The sequence below is a fragment of the Protopterus annectens genome, chromosome 10.part0 (genome assembly GCF_019279795.1).
Source record: "Protopterus annectens isolate FY-2018-M chromosome 10.part0, PAN1.0, whole genome shotgun sequence".
In the NCBI taxonomy this organism is placed as follows: Eukaryota; Metazoa; Chordata; order Ceratodontiformes; family Protopteridae; genus Protopterus; species Protopterus annectens.
The window spans coordinates 1,437,686,613-1,437,701,413 of NC_056744.1; the positions used below are offsets into that span (position 1 = coordinate 1,437,686,613).

Consider the following 14,801-nt stretch of genomic DNA (forward strand, 5'->3'; position numbering starts at 1 on the left):
TGGAATCATCCACATCAGAATCAGAATAAGGAGGATACTCCTGTACGTCTTCAGTCGAAGACTCAGAAGCCTCTGAACACTGCTCAAAACTCTCAAACTCAGGCTCCACCCTAGGCCTCTTATCAGGAGGGGGCATAGAACCTCTAATCATAGTAATCAAATCCTCTGCCATTTTAAGCATATGTTTCTTAGGCACAGAACCTGAAGTGCTAGGAGAAGCCCCCACTGAAGCTAAACCTGGCCTACCTCTCAAAGAAGTCTTGGAAACAGAAGGAGAGGCTCTAACCACCTTAGGAAGAGAGGGAAGAACAGCTACCTGAGAAGCCCCCTCAGCCTGGCCTACCTCCTGAGAGGGCACATCCTGTAACAGTAAAGTCTCTGCCTGAGACTCCAAAGAAACTCCTGGCAAAACCTCCGGCTCCACTGAGCCTTCTAAAGAACCGACGTCCGGGACTGCCGGTTCTTCAACTCTAGGCTTTGCTGCTTTGTCCTTGCGCTTTTTGGACGGGCGTCGGAGCATCCAACGGCATTTTATAATTACAACGCTTCCCAAACACTAACCTGGCACAGTCTAACCTTCTCTAAATAGTGCGTTTGTTAAATCTAGCACAAGAGCGGCAGCCAACAACGTCGTGCTCAGGCCCTAAACAAGGTATACACAAAGTATGGTAATCCCTATGAGGTATCTGTTTCCCACAAGAAATACAGTTATTCACTTTTTCTGACATCCGGTTAAATACTGAGGCAAGAAAAAAACAAAATGTTCCAACGGGTACTTAGCCAACTTTGATTCGGTCTGAAACTCCGACTTCAGAAAATTTCAGAACGCCAACCTGCACTCGCAAAACTGCTTCTGCATCGGACCATGCGGCAAAAAAGACTGAGGATATGACGTCGGTCATGCGCATTAGTACCCTGACGTCCTGACATCAGTCTAATGCGCCTTGACCGACGTCAGCCATATACTTTGGTATTCGGGCCGACTGGACAGCGGACTACCCAATGGTTAGGACTGCAGCAATGTGGAATGAAGAACATCTAGGAGGAGCCAGGATGCCCTGCAAGACTGCAGTGGCAAAGCCTGCTCTAGTTTTGGAGTATAATGGTAGGTGGTAGTGGTTGGAGAAGGTATGCACAGAACTCCAAGTGGCAGCTTCCAAAATATCTTTGGTAGGAACTCCTTTGAGGAAAGCTGCAGAGGTAGCTGTGGCCCTTGTGGAGTGAGATCTGATGCCTGCAGGTACAGTTTTATCATGAAAAGAGCAACAAAAGCGTATGCAGTGGGCTATCCATTTTGAAATTGTCTGTTTGGAAATTGGTTTCCCTTGAGCTCCTACAGGATAGGACACAAAGAGCTGTTCTGATTTTCTGAAAGGCTTTGTTCTGTCCAAATAATAATGCAGCTGTCTGTGGATGTCCAAGGAATGTAGTAGTCTCTCCCCTTTGTTTTGAGGATTAGGGTAAAAGGTAGGTAAGTGAATAGCCTGATTCAAAGCTACCCTGGATACCACCTTTGGCATAAAGGACGGGCTGGTTCGTAAGGAAACTCTGTCCTGATGGAAGATGATAAAAGGCTGTAGTTCCGATACCCTACGAGCTGAGGTGATAGCCAGAATGAAAGCTGTTTTCCAGGACAAATACTGCAAATCTGCTGAGGCAGCTGGCTCAAAAGGAGGCAAGGTCAGCTTTTCTAGAATGAAATTGAGGTCTCAAGCAAGTATTGGTTGTTTCCTTGGGGGTTTTATATTCTTAGCCCCTCTGAGGAACTGTCTTAAGAGGGGGTGAGAGAATAAAGGTGGATCAGTGTTGTATTCTCCAGAAATGGCTGAGGCATGGATTTTGATGGAGGAGAATGAAAGTCCACTGCTTAGCAGCTCAGCTAGATACTGTAATATTTGAGGTAAATTCAGTTTTCCAGGATTCTGGCCCTTTTTCTCATTCCAGGCACAAAACCGTTTCCATTTTACGGAGTAAACTTTTCTAGTAGACGGCCTTCTGGCTTCCAAAATGACATCCTGCACCTCCTTGGAGAGTAGGGTCTGTTGTGATGTTAAGGAATCTTCCATGCGACCAGATTGAGTGTTTTCAGCTGACTGTGAAGAGTTTTGAAGCTGTGCTGAGTCAGAAGAGGCATTAGAGGTAGGGTCCATCGAGGGGAATGCGTCAGGCTCCTCAGGAGTGGGTACCAGTGCTGTCTTGGCCAGTCTGGAGCAATGAGAATCATCTTCGGTCTGTCTGCTCTGGTTTTTAATAGAACTTTGGGCAGCAGAGGAAGAGGTGGAAAGGCATAAACTGTCATTGTTGTCCAACTGAAAGAGAGACCGTCCACTCTCCAGGCCTTTGGATGAAAAGTCCTTGAGCAGAATTTTGTCAATTGGTGATTTTTGTGGGAGGCAAAGAGATCTATGTCTGGCCTTCCCCATGCTTGAACTATCTCTGTAAAAACTTGAGGATGCAACTTCCATTCGTGTGGATCTGTCATATTTCTGCTTAGGTTGTCTGCCAGCGTGTTTTCCTTGCCTGGCAAGTACTGTGCTTGAAGTTCGATTTGTAATTCCAGAGCCATGTTCCAAAGTGACATGGCCAGCCTGCATAGGGGGTATGAATGGGTTCCTCCCTGTTTATGTACCACATTACTGTGGTGTTGTCTGTCCTTACCAATAGTTGACCTGGATGCAGAAGGTCTTTGAAAGCTATAACAGCATTTATTACTGCTAGCATTTCCTTTTGATGTGAAGGTGCTTTTCTTTTTGGGACCATTTTCCCTGAATGCACCGATCTGTCATGTGCGCCCCCCAGGCGTAGTCCGAGGCGTCTGTTTTGATGACTTGATTTGCTTGAGGCTTGCAGAATGGGAGACCTGTGTTTGGCATGCTTGAGCCCACCACAGAAATTCCTTTTGAAGACATGGAATTAGTGGTATTATTGTTTCCAAACTGTGGCTGTGTTGAGACCATAGGTTTTTCAGGTACCATTGAAGTTTCCTCATATGCAGCTTTGCACATGGGATTAGTAGGATGCAACATGCCATGAATCCCAGAGCCTGCAGGATTTTCCTTGCAGTCAGCCTGGTAAAATTTGCTAGTGTTCTGAAGTATTGAGTTAGTTCCCCTTGCTTCTCTGGCGTGAGGCAGGCCATCTGAGTGTTTGTGTCCAAGTTGGCACCCAGGAAAATTATTTTCTGAGAGGGTATTAGCCTTGATTTCTTTTTGTTGACTGTGTATCCCAAAGAATTCAACAACATTATTACAAAAGCCAGATGTTTCAGAAGTATGTGCTTGCTGTCCGCTTGGATCAGGCAGTCGTCCAAATATGGGTATATTTGTATCCCTTGAAGTCTACAGTAGGCAATTACTGAGGCCAGGCATTTCGTGAATACTCTGGGAGCAGTAGATAAGCCAAAGGGCAATGCAGAGAATTGATAATGGGTTGAACCTGCAAGAAATCTGAGGTATCTTCTGCAATTTTGTCTGATTGGGACATGCAGGTATGCCTCCTTGAGGTCCAATGTTACCAGCCAAGACTCCTTGCCCAGCATGGGAAGAAGCTGCTGTAATGTGAGCATCTTGAATTTTGGTACAAGTAAAAATGTGTTTAGGATAGATAGGTCCAAAATAGGTCTCCAATCTTTTCCCTTCCTTGGTACCAGGAATAGTCTGGAATAAAAACCTTGACCTGGTTAGTGAGTAGGTACCTCTTGAATAGCTTTCATGTCCATGAGATCTGAAATTTGTCTTTGTGCCTCTGCCCTTTGATTGTGTGGCAGGTTTGGCATGCCTCTCATTTTTGGAAGGGTGTGAAAATGGAATCTGTAGCCTCTGTTTATAATGTCCAGGATCCATTTGTTTTTTGTGACAATATGCCAATTTTTTGAAAATAATGCCAGTTTTCCGCCTAAGGGTGCTGCCATTTGAGCCTTGCTTGGCATGCAAAGGGGAAAGCCATTGGGCTTGCTTTCTGAATGGCTGCGAACTATCCTCACCACCTCTTTGTGTAGGAGCTTGCCATTGTCTGCCTCTAAACGATCCTTGAGATTGCCCTCTGCCCCTCGGGCGTCTGTATCTACCTCTTTGGGGTCTGTCCGTGGCTGGAAAGGACCAAATTTTGGAAGGCCAATTTCTACTGAAACGTGGAGGTTGTACCTGTAGAAAATCTTTCACGGTTTGCATTGATTTAGCCTTTTCCTCCATTTTCTTTAATACCTCCTCAGCTTTAACACCAATAATACATCCTTTTGTAGAGGGGCATCTAGTAATTTAGCTTTGACATGATCTGGTAAGGTTTGCTCCTTGAGCCAGGTATGTCTACGTATCACTGATCCTGTAACAGCAGCTCTACATGAGGCCCCTAGAGCATCAAAACCACATTGCAAGGTATGTTTACCCACTTGTTCTGCACTATGCATCAAATCCTGCAACTCCAAGTCTGGTTGTTCAGGTTGTGACATTTTACTTCTCAACTGTAATAACAGAAACTGTTGGACTTTAGCATATGGAACTGGCAGTTTAATGCCCTCATGGTTAAGGTGACCGAGGTGTATACCTTTTTTCCTCACCTTTCTAAGGATCTGGAATCTCTCTCGGAAGGTAATGGATTTTTAGCAGTGGAGGCCTTAATCCCTTGGGGCCTGTGAGATAGTTTCTGGGTCAGCCGCATGGCTTTTGTATAAAAATTGGTGTGAGTCAGGAACCCGGTAGTACCTGTCAGGCTTGACTGGTGCTGGAGGTAAGGAATCCGGGTTAAGGCAGGCCTCCGAGTACACATCATCTAGTATGTCTAAGACAGGAGGTATAGCCAGAGGCCTGTGCTGAGGTAGCAAGAGAAAATCCCTAAGCCTTTTCTTGGAATCTGAGTACTCTTGGCCTTCCCAGTGGAAGTGTTCCCTTAAGGTATGCAAGGTTTCCCCAAATGAGTAATCCTCTGGGGGGGAGACGGAGGGAATGGACTTCTCTGCATCAGAATCTTCAAAAGGGGTGTAAGAATGTTCCTGTTCATCAGAGTGCTCTGAAATAATGGAGGCCTGGTCAGAGGAGGGGGATTCTTCCTCCACTCTGGGCCTTTTGTCCAGGGGGGGTTGTGAACCCCTGATAAGAGTAATTAAATCCTCAGCCATTTTAAGCATCTGTTTTTTAGGCATGGGGCCTGGAGACAAAACTGGAGTCTGAGTATCCGACGACATAATATAGTTAAATTTTTTGCCATAATAGTGCTGGGCGAACTCCGCCCGATGCTTAATAGTGCGTTTGTTGAATGTAGCACAAAAACGACAGACCGAGACGTCGTGGTCTGGGCCTAAGCAAGGAATGCAGAGGGAATGAAAATCCTTATGCGGTATTTGCTTCCCACATGAAATACAATTATTAACTTTGTCTGACATCGGTCTGAGGCAAGAAAAGTTTCCCCAACGGGGTACTTAGCTTTCAAGAAGACTTCGGTTGCAAAATTTTCATAATTTCAGGAGCTGGCCGATCGGCACTTGCGAACTGCTTCTGCTTCGGGCACCGCGCGGCAAGAAAGACTGAAGAAAATGGCGTTGGCTGGTTCTTTTGTACCCCTGTCGCACTGACGTCAGGGAAGAAGCGACGACAGCCGGCGCCGGACCTAGACTTTGGAATTCGGCCGACCGAGGACCCGCCTTTCGGCAGGAGAACCCCATCTGTTATGACTGCAGCTGTATGCACGATGAACATCTGGAAAGGACCAGTTCTTAGCAGGCCAGTGCCTACTAAATCTGGGTAGCTGTACTTGTAAGAAATCTTTCACAGTTTCATAGATTTAGCTTTATTTTCCATCTTTTTTTAAAACGTCTTCAGCCTTATTACCAAAGAGACTGTCCTGCTGTAAAGGAGCATCCAACAATTTTGCTTTAACATGATCGGGCAGATTTTGCTCTTTGAGCCAAGCATGCCTTCTTATCACAGATCCAGTTACAGCAGCTCTGCAAGAGGCCTCCAAAGAATGAAAACCACATTGCAAAGTATGTTTTCTAACTTGTTCGGCTGAATGTAATAAATCCTGCAACTCTATTTTCCACACAGTCAGAGAGCAACATAATTTTCTATTTAAGTAGACCCATGACATGCTGTTGATATTTAAGCATATGAAATTGACAGTTTAAAAGCCCTGACTGCCAAGCTTGCAGACGTGTAAACCTTCTTACCCCATCTATCCAGCGCCCTGGATTCTCTGTCAGAAGGGGTAGGATTTTTAGCAGTAGAGGGCTTAATGCCCTTGGGACACCAAGAAATGGTTTCAGAATCAGCAGTAGGGTTTTTGAAAAGGAATTTGTGGGAGTCAGAAACCCTGTAGTATGTCTGGCTTACTAGGAGCCGGAGGCAGAGAATCAGGAGTCATACTGGACAAAGAAAACATCATCAACGATGTCTAGAACAGGAGGCATAGCCAAAAGCCTATGCTGAGGAAGAAGAAGAAAATCCCTAAGTCTCTTTTTAGATTCAGAGAAATTCTGACTTTCCCAATGGAAGTGCTCCCTTAAGGTATGTAAAGTTTCTCCAAGAGGCAGAAGGGATGGAATCTTCTGCATCGGAGTCCTCATAAGTAGGTATAGATAAATCTTGTTCAGAAGAAATAGAAACCTGATCTGAAGATTCATAGTCAGTGCTTTGCCTACACCTCTTAGCAGGAGGGGTATGGCTACCCTGATCAAGGTAATTAAATTTTCAGCCATTTTGATCATTTGTTTTTTAGGCATTGGGGCCTGTACACGTGGCCCAAGCGTCAGTTTTTTAGACATAGAAGTAGACTTTGGCCTTAGTTTTGAAGATGGCGCTGGTTTAATATACAAATCTTTAGGCCCAAAAACACCCTCAGCAGCTCCGGACCCATCTAAGATAGAGACATTTGTGGGTTCAATACTTAAAGCATCTCGTGGCATACCTGACTCCGAATGGGTCTCAGTTGAGGCCTGCAAATCAAAAGTAGCGGGTATCAGGGGCTGCGAAAGCACCTCACTGAGTACCAGCGAACTGGCAGCTGGCTTAGGAGAAGCGTCGTCAGTTTAGGACCTCGATGGTCTGTCTTTTTCTTTGCTTTTTTAGGTATTCCGGTAGTCGGATTGCTAACAGACGACATTTCTGGATAGTTAAATCTTGAGCCAAAATATTTAAAAGCAAAAATATACCGACATTTAACAGTGCATTGATTAAATTTAGCACAAAACTGACAGCAAGGCACATTGTGGTCAGGGTCTAGGCAAGGAATACAGTACAAATGAAAATCCTTATGAGATATTTACTTCCTACAAGTAATGCACTTATTAATTTTTACTGACATTGCTAAGGAGCAAGAAAAAGTTTCCCCAATGGGGTACTTAGCTTTTAATTGAAGACTTCAGTTCTGAAACTCGAAAAGGAAAATTTCAGGAGTTGGCCGACCGGCACTTGCAAACTGCTTCTGCTTTGGGCACCGCGCGGCAAGAAAGACTGATGTAATGGCGTTGGCTGCATGTTTTATACCACCTGACGTCATGGAAGAAAGAACAGCAACCGACACAGGACCCAAGACTTTGTTAATCAGGCCAACTGAGGGCAACCTCCCAGCAGATTACCCAAATGTAATGACTGCAACAGTGAAACACGAAGAACATCCGCAGGATCCTTAGTCGAAGAGTTTTGCGGCATACCGAACTCTGAAAGGGTCTCGGCAGCGGTCTGTGAATCCACAGAAGTGGGCATCAGGGGCTGCGAAAGCACCACACTGAGGACCAGAGAACTGACAACTAGCTTAAAGGAAGCGTTGTCGGTAGATTTGGACCTGTGCGGTTTATCTCTGTCTTTATCCTTACGTTTTTTTGGAAGATCTGCTGTTGGATGGCTTACTAAAGCCATATCGGAATTCGAGGACTGTAAGTGAAAATATCTAGCTCCAATAAGGGCCCGACGATGTATAGTGCTGGCGTTAAAGCACAAAAGTGACAGCGAGGGACGTTGTGGTCTGGGCCTGAGCAAGTGACGCAGTAAGAATGAAAGTCTCGGTATGATATTTGCTTTCCACAGTCAAGACAATTGTTAACTTTTTCTGACATCAGTTAGAGCAAGAAAAAAGGATCCACAACAGGGTACTTAGCTTTAGAAGACTTCAGCTTCAATTCGGAAGACGAAACTCAGGTAGCGGCCGACCGACACTCGGGCAAACTGCTGCTTCTTCTGGCTCCTCGGCAAGAAAGACTGATGTAATGGCATTGGCTGCCTTACTTTATACTACTGACAACCTGACGTCAGTCCTGAAGCGACAGCAACTGACACAGAAATACCAAGCCTCTGGTATTCGGGCCGGCCAAGGGCTACTCTGGCAGGGATAACCTAAATGTGATGACTGCAACAGTGAAACATGAAGAACATCAGTCAATGTCAGATAATTTGGAAAGTACATTTACAGCTTTACCATGGAGTAATATGGTCAGGAACCATACCCAGAGCCTTTGGTCAATATCATACTGTTTGCACACCCTCTCTAACATATGAATTAAACTATCAAAATTATCCTCCACTGTAAACTGTAGAAGAAATGTACTGACCTTTTGTGCTTCTGGGGTCCGGTTACTCCCTTCCCCATTACATCCATGAGTCTGGCGAAGAGTCAACATCTCCTTTTCATGCTTCCTCTGCCTCTCCTTTTCCACAGCTTTAATTTCCAAACACCTGGCCTCTAACTCAAGTCTTTTTAGCTCCAGATGGATTTTTAAGTCCTCTGCAGAATGGCTGAGCGGTTTTGTTCTCTGAGTGTTGTACATCTCCACGGCCATGCTGATCGTCCCCCTGATTGCTGTTTTCTGATACAGCTGTAATCAAAGCTGGAATCCTGTCTGCCTTAGTCAGGTTCCATGCACCAGTCCTTTAGCCTGGCACATCTCAGCCAACTGGCTCTGTCAGCTTGCCATACTCCTCTGCTGACATGCTTGCCTGCTGCTCTCCCTGACTAAGCTAACAAAAGAAATAAAACAATTGTGATCTGAACTCTGAATATTTACTGCGTGGCTGATTTAGAGTACAGAAACACCTTCAGTAATCGCTGTACAGAAGCTACAGGAGTTCACTATTCACACCACTACAAGTCAATTAGTATGTGATGTGGCTAACTCACCACAATCAAACAATTAATATTTGATGTGGATATCCCACCACTGCCAAACGATTAATATGTAAAGTCTGTGCAATGGCCCAGTAATCAAGGAGCCTCAGTCCTCACCACTAGCACAGTGAGGGGCGTGTGCATTGGGAAGGATAATAAGTACACACCCACAGTAAAGTACAACTTCCCTTAACAGCACAGAGAGATCACAGTCAGTCTGGGGCTGTTTTCTCCCTTTCTCTCCAGATCTCCTATAAGACTCCCCACTGGCACAGCTATAGGGTCCAGATCTCAGTCTAGTGGTCAAACTAAAACCTCCAGCACCCTCTCTGTCCAACTAATGCTTCATGTCCCTGCCCAAGTAGCTGACACACATACACACACACACACACACACACACACACGCAAACACACACACTATGAGATACGAGTTATATACAAACACACACACACTCCTGGGGAAGGCCGGCACAGGTTCTCCAGCTATGCCCCCTTCTCTCCAGAGTATAAGGTAGAAATAACTGCCACCAACCACTAATATCAGCTACTATAAGGCCCTTCCCAAAGGGTGACCAATTTTACTGTGCAATATTACTGTTATCCAAATAGTAAGTGTGACCCAGGGCTAAAGCTATTGGAGTGGCTTGGACAGCATCACCAAATACATGCAATGTACTCTAAGAGCTTAAATTACCTTTACACAAAACAAAGTTGAACGGTTTAAGAATATTTAATAATAAATAACAGAAACACAAGACAATACTTATTACTTTGACACAATGACATTACAGAGTTCACAGGTCACATAAAAATGCTTTAAAATAATATTGTAGAATAGTTTGACATAAATATAGAAAACAGCTAGACTAATCTGGCTATATCTATCTCCAAGAGAAATCACTGATCTAAATAAATATCGTACTTGCAGAGCAAAGGCAGAGTGCTGGTGTGTTGACGTGTTCAGGTTCAGACAAAATCCAAAAACTGCTCTATCTTTCTCTCTGAGAAAGTCTTAAATTGATAACATACTGCTGAGTCCTTCAGATTACATCATTCTTACCAGTTCTTATTTAGTTTCCCAGGCTAACAGAAACTCAAAATTTACATTTCTTTTTTGTAATCTGCACCTGCAGGAAGCCACAACAATAAAAGACATTTTACATGTAAAACCTAGTAACTAACTCTTGTCCTAAGACAGTAGAGAGAATTCCTTAGTCCAGGCATCCTGTCTCCGAGCTTGAGATCAGTCATCCAATGCTTGACTTACCACATTTCTTCCAGCAGAGTGCACTGTGGTTACATTTTTGAAAGCTCAGTACAACCTATAATTTAATCATAACATACAGTTTAATCATAACATATAGTTCTCCTTACATGTGTAAAGCAAGCCTGTGGATTACATTAACATTTACAATGACAAAGAATTATTTACAAAATTCTATCTAGCTAAGCAGGCAGCCTTCACAGTTTTTGATATTAATTTATACAGATATCTTTCACATTTTTCTAAATATCTCAACTAAGTAATACAGACAGAACCCCTTGTGAAAGCTTTTAGCTAGGTGAATAAAATGCTGCTGACAGTATATGTGTAACTTGAGTGGTTGCTGAGATATTGTAAGTTGTTTACAAAATATTACAAATGTAATAGTTACTGTATTTGTTGTGACTTATAAAATTTGGTTTAAGAGCTAGAACCTTAAGAATACAACCACTATAAAAATAGCTTCTGCTGAACAGTTTGCCATTCACAGTTTTTTCATAATCATTATGGTTCCAGAAATATGAACATTTGTTTGAAATATGAGGACATGGCTTGATTCTGTCAAAAGGTTTAGACTCCGTCCATAGGAAGTTACAGTGCAAACTTCCTGAGCTCCACTGGAGTGAATGAGTTAAGAATTTCAGACTTGACACCTTGAGGTAAATTGTGTGTGTAACCATGCAAACGTAAAAACGACAGACTCGGTTGCTGCATCGCTAAACACTGCATCATCACGAGTATAACAAGGAGCGTTTGGTAACTTCAGATACTGAAGAAAGCAAAAAACACAAGGTTGATTTTGATTCTGAAGTAGGTATATCAGCAATTTTTATGTCAGCAAAAGATGCCAAAAAGAATTTTGACATGTGAGCCTGGCAGTTAATAGTTCTAAATACCAAGGTTGAAGAGGTGTAAACCTTTTTCCAAATCTGTCAGAGGCGCTGCCATCCTTATCAGAAGGAACTGTATGAGAAGCAGCCAGATGTTTAAAGCTAGTGGTTTTAGATAAAGAAATTGCTGAAATGTCAGCCTGGTGTTGTGGAAAAGGCACCTACGAGACTGAGGAACCTTATACAACTTATTGTATTTCCTATGTGCAGGAGGTTGGCTATCTGGAGAAGTACTAGCCTCACTAAAAGCATCCTCAAGTAATTCAACAACTGGGAGGTATACCACTGGTTTGGGGGGGGGGGGTCTCAAAGTGCAAAAGGTCATAGTTTCTTTGTTGGGTTTATGCTCCTTATGCTCCCATTTAAACAGGTCTTTCATCCTTACAATAACATCAGATTATACAACTTCTCCACAGTTTCTATTCGATATAATTTTAATTTCAGATTTCCAGTTTAAAGGATAAGATACCTGGACATAACAGTCTAGACCAACTTCTACTTCAGAATCTAAAGCAGAAGAGGTTTGCTTTGGGCTAAAGAAACAGGCTGAGGTAGTTTAAATGCTATGAATAACCCTTTAACAAAAGAGAACCATCGATTTTCTGGATCCCTGGAACTTTGAAGATAACACTATTTGCTATTTTTGCCATTACATGAAAAAAAGAACTTTCAATATCCACAGGTGCAGAACTAAGGCTCTGTGCTGGGTCCACCTCCCTTTTTGTCACTGATCTCTCCCTAAAACTATCAAATCTTAAGTTACTAATGTATGCACATAAGTTACTCCTGCAATCCAGTACAAGCGACTCCGACCTAAAAAAATAAGTTAAAGGACAACTTCACTAAATTATGTACCTGTTTCACATCTAACCAGCTACCAAATTAGCCCAAAGGGGTGTAATGTCATGGGTTTCAACTAAGAAATGTTTGTAAAATATTTAAACGGGAACATGATACTTAATGTCGCTGAACAGAGGTATGAAGACCTTACAGTTGATCCCACTCTCTCCTTACGACTTAAGAGTTTTTTAACTAATAGTTACTGCTCATTTAAATACTACTCACCGGACCAGTAGCAGACTCCATAATGCATCATTGCAAGTTGCTAAAATAATTCTAAATGGCTGTTCGTGCTTTATAGGATCACTTTTTTTCCTCACCAAGTACTATAATTAACAAAGATCTAAAGAACTGTCACTGCCTCACTTCTAAGACTAAAAAACTCTTAATGAACTCAAAAGTACACAGGCAAATTATATGTTTTGTTGACCATGTAGATGAGTTGATCCTGAGACCACTGTCGGCCATAATCTGGTGCTCAAGAATAATAACAAGAACCTCCTTCACTCTGTAGCACACACCAAGATGAACACTTTTGGTGGAGGCCCTGGTCCCATTACAAGTGGATAATCTTTTCTAAAAGGCCAGTAATTTGGACAGTTTTCAAAGCATTTAGGATTCCACTTCATAAACTATTCCATTGCCACACTGTTGGAAAATGATGTTTTAAAGTTGTTCATTGCTCTGGTGACTAGAGTTAAAAAACAAACTCAGGAAAAATGTATGACCCAAAGTCTTGTTGGTGGGACTTGACAATTATGGAGAGGTTGGTGTGTATGTAGTTACATCAACTTGTAGTGTGCACGCAGAAGTAACAGAAAATAAAATATTAAATAAATAAAATACCAGGTTATAAGTATTGGACTGGAAGCCACTCTATAATTAACTGCCTATACTAACAAAGGGAAAGGGTTACATGGACCTACATATTGTAGTGAAAAAAAATCTTGCGGCGTAAAACACTTCTTACTGTGTTACCTTTGTGGGAGCGGTACTGCTTGTGTCTGTGTATGTGGCTAAAACTAGGTGGCTTGCAGTAACACTGCATTTTAATCTATAAACCAAGCCTTCAAAGCATTACCGGTTTCGATTAGGGTTGGGTTGATTTGTCTGAACCGAAAAACTTCCTACTATAAAACAAGGCTTTGGGTCCTACACTAGTGTTAGCTACTGGACATTCAGCCCTGGCGATCTTGAGACTGATTCTACATCATCTCTAATTGCCGCTCAGACTCCCAGCTACTGAAGATTTTTTTAATTTCACCTTAATTTAATCTAATTTGAATATTTAAGGCTAGGCCGGCACGCACACCAATTGCTCCTCAATAGATGGGTCCGACAGACACAGTATAATTGCATGGCTTCAGTTCCAACTGGGATGTGAGTGTTTATGGTAAGTTTGAAGAAGAGAGTACCATGGGAGATATTCCCCTTTACTTGCACAACAGATTATCACATTGTCGTCACCCCCCCCCCCCCCCAAGCCTTAGTTCATGGGTACAAATATTTAATGGTGTTTAAAGGTTGGTTAAGTGGAACTTACTACTAAGCCATAGGAATATACACTGCACTGCGCTAGAGGAAGGTCTCCTGTGTAGGAATAAATGCTGTGGCTAGGTTTTAATAGTTATGGCTTCTCTAGCCACACACGCATGCTTTTCTTTAGTTTAGTATAGCAAAGCTTAAGATATTTCTTCATAGCATTAAACATCACTGGCTACTGTACCCTTTCTGCATCCTATGAAACAAGCAGATTCCCAATTTTGCCCAATCACTTCAATCTCCTTTCAGTTAACTCATTGGTTCTTCCTACATAAGCGCCAGACACACAGCTCAATCACATGGTACCTAAGCCCACTACGTAGCCTTAACATAGTCCAGCCTCCTAGATGCCCAATTCTTTTTTCATTGGCCTTTACCCCTCCCGATGCTCCCATAGGTCTACTTTTTGCCTCCTTAGAGTGGCTGAATGGCCCATACTACATCCAATAAGATCAGCTCATCTTAATATTCATGGGAAGGCATTCCTCTCATGAATGCAGCCTTCTATCCTGCCACACACCCCTCCCCAATTACTAAACATACATAGGCTAAGTGATCTAACAAGTACAATTAAGCTCATTCAAACACTATCCAATCACTGACTGGTCTGCTTTTACCTAGTGCAGCTGCTGCTTCTTTCAGCTTTTCCCGTTAGGGGTTGCCAAAGCGGAACAATGGTTCACAGAATGATTGGCAGTGGAGTTTTAATGGTGACAAGTTGCCAGCCCAGTGCCCAACCTTCATGGAAGATACAGACACATACACCCACACACAATCACACCTAGGGCCAATTTAGAGTGTCCAATCCATCTGCAGCATGGCTTTGGAATGCAGGAGGAAACCGTGGCACCCGGAGGAAACACAGACAACAGCAGGCAGGACCATGCAGACTTCACAAAGGAGGCACCCCAGCTGAGAATTGAACCAGAGAACCTCCAGCTGTGAGCCAGAAATGCTAACCACTGCACCACCGAGGCTGCCAAACAAACTTTTATCTACTGTATTTATTAATGATACATTGTTTTAAAATATGTTACAATCATGATGTCATTGTGTTAAAAGAGTATATTAACACTGTCAGCTGCTGCATGCATTTACAACTTCAACAGTGCTAATCTGCCAAACGATGCAGCTCCAATAAAGATGCTTTCCAAACCATTACGATTTACTGAAGT

At 43.0% G+C, this 14,801-nt stretch overlaps 1 protein-coding gene across 3 annotated transcripts in view; it reads right to left on the reverse strand.

Moving 5' to 3' along the window:
• The window catches only part of GPSM2 (G protein signaling modulator 2), a 1,691,855-nt gene that overhangs the window by 1,189,147 nt on the left and 487,907 nt on the right, over window positions 1–14,801 (reverse strand). The window lies entirely within an intron of this gene.